The following is an 11,357-nucleotide window of genomic DNA, read 5'->3' on the forward strand; positions in this document are numbered from 1 at the left end:
ACTCTCTATTCCATGGCTCTCAATTTTCTGAAGTAGTCGTTTATGCAGAACCTTGTTGAACGCCTTCTGAAAATCTAGATATACAATGTCAACTGGGTCACCCTTGTCTATCTGCCTGTTTACTCCCTCAAAGAAGTACAGCAAATTTGTCAAGCAAGATCGTCCTTTGCTGAAGCCGTGCTGACTAGTCCTCATCAGATTGTGTCCGTCAAGGTGATCAATGATGCAGTATTTTATCAGCGCCTCTACCATCTTTCCCGGTACCGAGGTCAGACTCACCGGTCTGTAGTTTCCTGGATATCCCCTTGAATCTTTTTTGAAGATCGGCGTAACATTCGTCACCTTCCAATCTTCCGGAATCTTTTCTAATTTGATTGACAGATTGGCTATTAGTTGAAGCAGTTCAGCTATAGTCCCTATCAGTTTCTTAATGATCCTCGGATGAATGCCATCCGGTCTCGGGGATTTGTTGCTCTTAAGCCTATCAATCTGCCTGCATACTTCGTCTAGACTGACCATCAACCTTGTCAGTTTCCCGTCTTCGCCTCCAGCGTATAGCCTGTCGGGTTCCGGTATGTTGTGTATATCCTCTTTGGTAAATACAAATGCAATAAATGTGTTCAGTTTATTGGTGATGGCTTTGTCCTCCTTTAGCACTCTCTTTATTCCATGATCATCCAACAGTTCTTAGTCAAATGCGCGCAAGACAAAAGAGTGCAGACAATCGTGCTAAGACAATTGAACGCGAAGACATCTGAGCGCAAGACAATTAAGCACAAGACAGTTGAGCGTGAGACAACTGAGCGTGAGACAATTGAGCACGAGACAATTGCGCTCAATTGTCTTGCGCTCAAATGTCTTGCGCAAAATTGTGGTTACGCTCAATTGTCTTGCGCTTAATTGTCCGCGCGCTTTTGTCTTGCAGGCATTTGACTTGCCACCTTATCCAATGGTCCCACCGCATCCTTTGCAGTTAATTGGCAGATGACAGAGAGGAAAACAGAAAAGAGAATCTTCTGGAACAAACATGATGGCAAAACAAAATGTCCAGACAACAAAGGTAGAAAAAAAGCATTTTATTTTTAATGTTTTAAATGTAATATGTTAGCTTTTATATATAAGTTCATGTAAAAAATTGTTTTCCTTCTCTTCCTATATTTTATGTTCTTGTAAACCGTGCCGAGCTCCACAACATCCGTGGAGATGATGCGGTATATACACTTAAGGTTTAGTTTAGTTTAGTTTAGCTTTGGGAAATGTGCATAGCAACAAGGCTGGATTAAAGGATAGGCCCAGTAGGCACGTGCATAGGGCCCGAAATGGTCAGGGGCCCCCGCTGGTGTGGTGCTTTAGGGCCATTTGGGTCCTCGCATTTCTCCCCACCCTCGCTGGATTTGACGGCAGCAGCGTCGTGTTTGTCCGGCACAACTGAACTCCCGTTGACCCTCCCATCTGACCCTCCCACTGTGAGACGACCACAAACCTCCCAGCTCCAGCAGCGTCGGCAGCCGCAGCACTCTAAATACGCTGCTTTGCGGCCTTCTACCACCCTGATTTCCTCTGCTGCATCACTAATGACATCATCAGTGATGCGGCAGAGGGAATCACAGGCAGTAGAAGAATGCGAAGCAGCGTGTTTAGAGTGCTGCGGCTGCTAACACTGCTGGAGCCAGAAGGTTTATCGTTCGTCTCACGGTAGGAGGGTCGGATGGGAGGGTCAGTGGGGTTCGGCTGCACGATGGCGGTAGTGGCGGGGAGGGAATGGAAAGATGCTGCTCAAGGGTTCTACTGCACAGGGGGATGGGAGGCAGGGATAGAAAAATGCTGGGTTCTACTGTACGGGGGGATGGGTGTGGAAATGGAAAAATGCTGCTCAAGGGTTCTATGGAAATGGAAAGATGCTGCTCAAGGGTTCTACTGCACGCAGGGCCGGATTAAAGGGTAGGCCCAGTAGGCACGGGCCTAGGGCCTGAAATGGTCAGGGGGGCTGCCGGTGCAGTGCTTTAGGGCCTCACCCTCACTGGATTTGGCAGCGGCAGCATCATCGCTCCGGGTCCCGCTGACCCTCCTATCTCTCCCTCCCATGCAAAACCCCGCCGACCCTCCCATGCAAGATGACCGACCAAGTGACAAACCTCCCTCCAGCAGCGTTGGCAGCCGCAGCACTCTAAACAGGCTGCTTCGTGGCTTTCTCCTGCCGGTGATTCCTTTTGCCACATCACTGATGACATCATCAGTGACACAGCAGAGGGAATCACCAGCAGGAGAAAGCCACGAAGCAGCCTGTTTAGAGTGCTGCAGCTGCCAATGCTGCTGGAGAGAGGTTTGTTGCTCGGTTGGTTGGTCGGTCATCTCGCATGGGAGGGTCGGCAGGGTTCGCATGGGAGAGAGAGATAGGAGAGTCAGCTGGGGTTTGGCTGGGAGGGGGGAGAAGCGGTCTGCCTCGGGTGCTCCAAGGCCTGGTGCCATTACCTTCTTCAGGCAGCAGCAGCGTTTACAATTTGCTGCTGTTGCCGGCTTCAGGCCTTCTTCTCTGCTGGGTCCTGCCTACTTCCTGTTTTCATGAAGACAGGACCCAACAGAGAGGAAGGTCTGAAGCCGGCAACAGCAGTGAATTGTGAATGATGCTGCTGCCCGATGAAGTTCATGACTACAGGCCTTGGGTGACAGAAGGAGGAAAGGAAGCAGAGGAGAGAATTGGGGAAAGTGTTGCTGTACCCAACTGGAGGGAGAAGGAAGATGAGGGAGGGAATGACAGGAGATGCCAGGGCTTGGAGGGGAGGGAGGGAAGAAGAGATGCCAGGGCATGGAGGGAAAGAGGAAGGTATGCCAGACCAAGGGAAAAGGAAGGGGGAAAGGAAGGAGGAGATGGCAGAGCATGGAGGGGGAGGGAGAGATGGAAGAAAAGGAAAGGAGAGAGATGCCAGGGAATCAGGGAAGGGATGATGCCAGACCGTGTGGTGGGAAGGAAAGAAAGGAGAAGAAAGAGATGCCAGAGCATAGGGGAGGGGGGTGGTGACAGAGAGAGAAAAATGGAGAGGTGGCAGAGCTGAAATCAATCATGTACAAAGGAGAGAAGGGGCACATGATAGATAGTTTATGGAAGGAGCATAGAAAGAAGAAAGATGCCATATGGAATGGGGAGAGGGCGGACAGTGGATGGAAGGGGCAGAGAGAGAGAGAGAGGGAAGACAGTGGATGGAAGGGGCTGATGCTGCATGGAAAACAGAGATAGGATAGATGCTGGCTAGAAAGAAGAGAGTGAAGACAAGATGATTAAAGCAAAAAATGACAAAAGGTAGGAAAAATTTTTTTTTGTTGCTTTAGAATAAAATAGTATTGTAGTTGTATTGATAAAACTTTTATATACAGAAAATAAGGTAATCTTTTTATTAGACTAATTTTAATACATTTTTAACTAACTTTTAGAGACCAAAACTCCCTTTCTCAGGTCAGGACAGTATAATGTAACAACAGTATATTATATTGACCTGAAGAAGGAAGTATGGCCTCTGAAAGTTAATTGAAAAATGGATTAGTCCAATAAAATGGTATATTCTTATTTTAAATTTTAGTTTTATTTCTATTTGTTAATTTGTAAAGTGGTGATTGTCAGTACTGTTTGATAAGTTTGTAAATTGATGTTTTAGAATCCTGACTGGTAAATAGTACATTGTTTTTATAGTTTGTCTATTTTAGTTTGATTTTAACGCATTTTTAGTCAATTGTATTCTATTTACTGATTTTTAGTCATTTGTATTTTACTTACTTATTGTATAATTTCTTTATTGTATGTGAACTGCCTAGAACTATGTGGTATGGCGGTATACAAAAATAAAAATTTTGTGCTCACCCACCTTGGGCTCAGGCCCAACCAACCAATGCACTGAATATATTATGCATCTGTCACAGGCTTTATCCCTCATGCTCCAAATGCTGATTATCCATTTGTACTCGGTGGAAGTCTTTATGCTCTCCAGCCACTGAGGAACTTCTGTGCCTTTGATTGATTGATATGGATTTAGCTCATGCCTTCATCATTGGTAGCTGACGAGCAGTTTCACTCAGGTACAATAGACATTTCTGTGCTCCCAAAAGCTTCACAATCTGAGGGTCCTATTTACTAACTTGCAGTAAAATTGCACATATGTATGCCTAGGGTTACCTTATGGCTCCAGAAAAAGGAGCAAACAACAAATAATAGCGGAGATCCAGAGTATTGTTGGTGTGCAATTTTATTCCACATATCACAGAGTCTAGTGCGATGGCTCGACACGCACATGTTTTGGCCTCTACGGCCTGCCTCAGGAGTCTTTGTTAGCTAATTTGTTATTCCTTGTGTAATACAGCTTATCGTGGATCATAACATTATCATGAAATCCACAGTGCGTATAAGCAGCATAAAATCTATTTTACTCTTTGGGATCTTGCCAGGTACTTGTAACCTGGGTTGGCCACTGTTGGAATCAGGATACTGAGCTTGATGGACCTTTGGTCTGCCCCAGTAGGGCAACTTTATGTTATTACAGTTATTAGAAGCCAGCAAAGTTTGCAATGTACACAGACACTTCTGCTGTCTGATCCTACTAGTGTAAAAAATTCAGTCAAGACTGAACACTCAAAGGAGCTTGCATTGTGATTGTAATTTTTCTCCATTGTGGGCTTTCTAAGAGTTAGACCAAACACCAGTATTCATCCCCTCAAAGATCACCGAGAGCATCCCAGTTTCCCAGAACTCTTGACAAGATGCTTTTCCAGTCCACAGGTCTCTGTCACTGCCTACTTTTTATCTCAGGGTGAGAATATCTTATGTCCACAGTAGTCCTTATTGGAGGCTTCCTTTTGGAAGGCGGGGACTCCTTCACCCCTTCTGGGGTTCTCTCCCCTATGTATAGGGCCTCTTACCCACTTCCGAGACCCTTTTTATTACTAATAACAGTACAAGCAAATGAGTTTGCAAATTAGTCCCTTTAAATATGCAAAAACAGCCCAGCCATCTATGAAGCAATTCTTTCAGTTCTGAAGAGCCTTTCTCCTAGGACACGAAGGGAGGTGCCCCGAGGGATGGCCACACTGGAGAAGAGGCAGAGGGTGCTTTGGGGATGATGGTAGTAAACCTTGGGAGGGGCTGGAGGGGGAACCCCAATCGGCAGCATGCAGGGACTCATCGCAACCGCATGCAGGGACTCAGGAAGAAACTTCTCTACAGGGGAGTTGCTGGGCCAGGGCATCCTGGAAGCTCCTTAATGCTGAAGTTTTTGAATCCCCCACTACTGCATCCTGATCAGGCTGGCTCGTGCAGGATGATTCCCGGACCTCATTTCTCTTCAATAATTCTCTCAGGGCCCTCTTCCTCAGCTTGTGTGCGCTCGGGGACATACGGGCACAATGCACACAGGACTGGTTCTCGTGTGCCAGACCCAAGCAGCGGATGCACAATTCATGAGGATCCAATGTACTCATATCCTGTTACTGCTTCCCAGGCATTTCTTTGATGATTCAGGCATCTTCAAGATGGTGAATAGAAAAGTTGTAGTGCAGAGCTGTAGAAAATCCAACCGATGGGAATGGGTGGAGACTAAAGACTGGGAGAATAGGGGGAAGCAGGGGGAAATGGGCAGTGCTCGGACATGGCCGGTGGGGCCCCAGGCAGCACACATGCTCAGAGAAAAAAAAATCTCTCTGAGCTATTGGAGAGCTTATCCGCAAATGGGAGCTGTTGGGACCTCACCCATATGTGACTGACTATCCTGCTGTCCACGGAGAACCTATGTTATAGGTAAGTAACTACACTGTTTGGCTGGCTGTCACCACCTATAGCTGGTGCATGGATAGTTACTGTAATGCACTGTGGCGAGGCAAGAGAAACGAGTTGAATCGGAGACTTAATTAGTAAAATAGCATGAACGGAAATTCAATTGTTCTGCATGCTATGTAAACAGTAACACAAAAGTAACTTGTAAATGTTGTTTGTAGTTTCTAAAATAACTACTTAATTTAGTCAATTTTATCATAAAGTAACTAATTACAGTAGCTAATGTTACTGCAACTAGTTACTACTCAGAATTGCGTACAGTCACACCATTCCTGCCACTTAATTCAGCCATCTACAACTACCCAAGTCTGGCCTCTGATCAGATGCATCCCTCTCTTCCTATAATCATGACTTGAATCCAGAGATAACTTTTGGGGTTCTCCCTCCCAAAAAAAAAGGTTGCTTGAGACCCAAGAGTACAAGTTTAATGAGGCAGCAACTAGAGAGCTATTTGCCAACTGCTCTTGGGGCTCTTTCTCACACCGTTTTGCCAGAGGACAGGAACCAACCTTCCTAGAGTGAAGACTTAGGGGATGGGATGGATTCTAGAGGTTATTCTAGGTGTGAGAAGTTCAGTTGAAACTTCCTTGGATGAGAGGTGGAGGCTCAGTGGCCCAGGAAAGAGGGGGCAGGAGGGAGAATGAAGGATGCAACCGTGGATATGCGTCAGGAACACCAAAGAAACAGCAAACGTTGGCTGCTTCATAGATTAGTAACGGGGGCATTATTGTGTCACAGAAAAGGGTTAATGAGCAGTCAGGTGGACAAAGGGGAACCCATAGACATCATTTACCTCGATTTCCAAAAGGCCTTTGACAAGGTGCCACATGAAAGGCTGCTTAGGAAGCTGTGGAACCACGGGGTGGGCGGGGATGTACACAGATGGATCAAGTACTGGTTGTCAGGTAGACTACAGAGGGTCGGAGTAAAGGGCCAATATTCTGACTGGCGGGGAGTCACAAGCGGTGTGCCGTAGGGATCGGTGCTGGGGCCGCTACTCTTCAACATATTTATCAATGACCTGGAAACGGAGGCAAAGTGTGAGGTTATAAAATTTGCAGACGATACCAAACTCTGCACCAGAGTTAGGACCAGGGAGGAGTGTGAGGAACTGCAAAGGGACCTCGATAAGCTGGAGGACTGGGCAAACAAATGGCAAATGCGCTTTAACGTAGATAAATGCAAGGTCATGCACATAGGGAAAAAGAACCCGTTGTTCGAGTATAAAATGGGGGGGGGGGGATTGCTGGGAGACACCGGACTCGAGAGAGACTTGGGTGTGCTAGTGGATCCATCCATGAAACCATCCGCACAGTGTGCAGCAGCCTCGAAGAAAGCCAACAGGATGCTGGGCATCATCAAGAGGGGCATAACAACCAGGACGCGGGAAGTCATCATGCCGCTGTATCGAGCGATGGTGCGCCCACATCTGGAATACTGCGTTCAATATTGGTCGCCGTACCTCAAAGAAGGACATGGCGGTACTTGAGAGAGTCCAAAGGAGAGCAACGAAACTGGTAAGAGGGCTAGAAAACTGCCCATACGCCGAGAGGCTGGATAAGCTGGGGCTCTTCTCTCTGGAAAAGAGGAGGCTCAGGGGGGATATGATAGAGACCTTCAAAATACTTAGGGGCATAGAGAGGATGGACAGGGACAGGTTCTTCAGACTAAAAGGGACGACAGGTACGAGGGGGCACTCAGAGAAACTGAAGGGGGATAGGTTCAAATCAAATGCAAGGAAGTTTTTCTTCACCCAAAGGGTCGTGGACACATGGAATGCGCTCCCGGAGGAAGTGATCCAGCAGAGTACAGTACAGGGATTCAAACAGGGATTGGACGTATTCCTGAGGGACAAGGGGATCGTGGGGTACTGAGAGAGGTGCTGGGGTGTTGCATAAGTATAGACAGCTCACCAGGTCATGCAGGTGCAAGGCCGGAGGGTTAGGACTTTGATGGGAAGATAGGACTTTGATGAGAAACCTAGGGGGCAAGGGAGTCCCTTCTGGTGATTCAGGCAGGTCATGACCTGTTGGGCTGCCGCGGGGGCGGACTACTGGGCGGGATGGACCTGTGGTCTGACCCAGCAGAGGCACTGCTTATGTTCTTATGTTCATCACAAATTTTATTATTGGGGACATGCAAGCCTACTCAGTAGTCAAGTCACCAGAATTCATTCTTCAACCAGGCAAAACCGTATTGACTCGTAAGGCTCTTACTGGACATATTGAGGACCAGTATTGTAAGATGACAGATGACCTTTAGAATAAGCTGTCACTAGAGACTGCAGTCTGCACAACAGCTGACATATGGACCTCCAACAGAAGCTTTTTTGGAGTTACCTACATGCACATCTTACCTCCATCAAGCCTTCGCTCAAATTTGCCAGCCCATTTGCTGATGCTCAAATGAATGGAATCATTAAGCACTTTGGTCCACTTTAAGCTAAGATTGATTTGAGAGTAGCAAGTGTTTCACATCCACAATTCTAGCTGCGCTGGATCCAGTCAGATGCTGCCAGAGTTCTTGCCAAATACTTGCTGATGCAAGCAATGCAAGCTCAGGCTGATGCTGCAAAAACAACTCCTAATACAGCACCATATTCCAGCGAAGACACCAGCTTCCTCTGCTTCTATAAATCAAAGGGACCACGCTGTGCAGTCGGAACTAGACCTCTTCTTGAATGACGCTTTATGTGATATATCTAGTCTCCAGCGCTATCCATCTGTGAAGGAAGTGCTTATTCTGAAGAATACGAGCCTTCAATCAAGCTCACCAGTGGACTCTTCAGCATTGGTGGACAGATTCTTACACCACACAGGAACAGTTTAACCGACAAGCATTTTGAAATGCTTTTCATGCTCAGAGACAATAAGAAATTCATTGGAAAATAAAGTACTAGTTATTGTAATATTCATATAGTTATAATTTATAAACAAAGTAACTATTAACTACCTAATTAATTTTTTTTTAGTAACCAGTACAGTAACTATTTACATTTAGTGAAGAGTAACTGAAGTCAGCAACTAGTTACTTTTTATCCTATGTAACTAGTAACGATAACTACTTTTTACAGTACCTAGCACTGCACTGACTGTACGATGCCTGAGGTATGCCATGGATTTTAAAATGTCTGCTGCTCCTTCTCGCCCCTCAGCCAACCCCATGGTTCGCATATGAATAGAAGCTGAGGAAAATAGAGGCTATCCTGCTCTGACCTGCAGCAATCAGAAGTCCCATGGCCTCCAGCTGCAATGAGGACTGCTGCAATTAGTGTCTCTCCAAAAGGTGACCAGTAAGACCTGCATTACCACCAGCCCTGACTCACAATACATTGCCTGCTGTGCTCCAAAGGTACCACACTACTACTAATTATGTCTATAGCGCTACCAAAAGTATGCAGCGCTGTAGAGTCACAAAGAAGACAGTCCCTGCTCAAAGAGCTTACAATCTAAGTAAGACAAACAGGATGTCATGGATACAGTTAAGGGGAATGGTTAATCTGCTGGCTGGGCACACCTGAGGGAAAGCTTAGCCTAGCCATTTTCTTGTGGCATTCCTCAGAACTGTTTTGTCACTATTACTCTAACATTTTTATGAATCCTTTGGCAACTTTCATTCAGGAGTTAGTCCAATAAAAAAGGTGTTACCTTATTTCCTTTGGTTTTTTGTTTTGTTTTATTTCTATATATTACCCTGATTTTAATTGTAAACTGGTTTGTTGTGTTTATAGGAAAAGTGGTATGTAAAGCTCAATAAACTATAAACCATGGCCAAGGCAGAAAGTCTCAGTGCAGCAGACCTTGAAGGACCCAGTGCTGCCAGTGAAGCAATGCAAAGCTTGTTTTGAGTTTGTTTGTTTTTTTTGTTTAAACATCCTTTAACACACAATGATGGTATCACAAGTTAGCTACAGAATAAGGAGAAACTGTGCCCATTGGGTGGACTCTCACCAGGGAATAGGGGTAATGAAGTCCTGGGAACTGATTGCTTACTGGAGAAGGATATCTCTCAAGCATTGTCACTTCAATGCCTCATACATTTGGCTTTGAATCCATTGGGGAAAAAACAAGCCAAAGGCTATTGCCCTGGGATCTTTATCCATAATCCTACTACACAGGTTAAAACACATACCACCATCTGTTGGAGAGAAAGAAATATTTACAGAATTCTTACCTGGGTGTTGTCAGCAACAAGTTAGCTGGGTTTTTTTTTTTCTGTCTCCTTCTGCTGGCAGGACAGCATAAACCTTTCTATATTGAGCAGCCTGACTATACTTGTACTACCAGAATCCCTCGCTTTCACATGACAAAAAAAAAAAAGTAAAATGAAAGGCCGATATTTATTGCAAAGTATCCAGTTAGAAGATGTAGAGGAGGAAAGCAAAGTTGCTTACCTGTAACAGGTGTTCTCCATAGACAGCAGGGGAATGCAGCCACACTTGATGGTGAAGTCTCTGACTGAGCCTAATGATGTCAGTACTCTCCCCTAGCTATAGTAAGCTTTTGAGCTTACTGAGCATGTGCAGGATTGCCCTAGTACTCAAGCCCCTCCCCTCTGCCTGTCAGTTTTGTTCCTAGCAATAGAAGAGGGGATGGAGGGCGGGCAAGTGTGCCTGCATTCCCCTGCTGTCTACAGCAAACACCTGTTAGAGGGGAGCAACTTTGCTTTCTCCGGAGACAGGCAGGAGATATGCAGCCCCAATTGATGGTGAGTCCCAAGCTGAAAAAGCATATGGGAGGTGGAAAACAGTCCATAATTCAAAGAGATTATGTAAAATTGATTTGTCAAAAGTGAATATCTGGAGCTAAAATGTGGTCCAAGCAGCACTGCATTGTAAAAGTATGCACAGAAGACTAGGTTGCTGGTTTGGAAACACCCTAGATTGGGGTGGATTTCAAGTTGGCTTTGGGAGCCGCTGTAGCTCGTAGTTGATGCACCGCCAGGGGGTTGAATATGAGCTCTTACACAGCAAAAATGGATGCACTGCAGATCAAAATGCAGCTTCAGAAACATCCTGAATAGGAATTAAGATGAAAATTTGCCATGCAGAAGCTGTAGGTCGCTCTCTATGATCCACAATTGACACAGGAGGAATCAGGTGTGCTCTGGGGTAGAACAAATTAATACAATGTGCTATCGGAGAGGAGAGAGAGTTCTGTCTCTGTTCTATCATATTGCATTTTGTTGTTTTATTGTTTTTTTTGTGTTCCTCAGTAGCTGATGTAGAGGAAACGAAGAGCTGATTTGGTTGGCGAACTGAGTAGTTGCCTAGAGGTAAAAACATAATGCTCCTCTGCAGTGGACAGCTGGAGAGGAATGCAAAGGAAGAAACAACGATGATAAAGTAATAGATTGGTGTAGATGAAAATCCGTACCAAGTGTAGGAAAGAATCTGGGATGAGTTCAGAAAAAACACTAGTAGGAAAACATGAGATAAGTAGAATAAGTAAGGCATGCTTGAAGTTCACTACATCCTCAAGTGAAGTCGAAAGCAGTGAGACAAAATTAGTGTCCCAGAAAAGAACATAATGGAAGCAGATTT

The 11,357-nt window shown here is 45.5% G+C and overlaps 1 protein-coding gene across 4 annotated transcripts in view; it reads right to left on the reverse strand.

Moving 5' to 3' along the window:
• The window catches only part of LOC117349240 (ras-related protein Rab-7a-like), a 42,177-nt gene extending 31,845 nt beyond the window's left edge, over positions 1 to 10,332 (reverse strand). Inside the window, exon 1 of one of the 4 annotated variants that reach the window (XM_033922465.1) lies at positions 10,209 to 10,332. The gene's annotated coding sequence lies outside the window, so the exon portion shown is untranslated. Of the gene's footprint in view, positions 1 to 9,988; positions 10,053 to 10,208 lie in introns of those variants that run through there. The other 3 variants (XM_033922492.1, XM_033922449.1, XM_033922457.1) reach the window with 3 other exon arrangements.
• Positions 10,333 to 11,357: the final 1,025 nt, after the last annotated feature.

This window comes from Geotrypetes seraphini, chromosome 1 (genome assembly GCF_902459505.1).
Source record: "Geotrypetes seraphini chromosome 1, aGeoSer1.1, whole genome shotgun sequence".
Taxonomy (NCBI): Eukaryota; Metazoa; Chordata; class Amphibia; order Gymnophiona; family Dermophiidae; genus Geotrypetes; species Geotrypetes seraphini.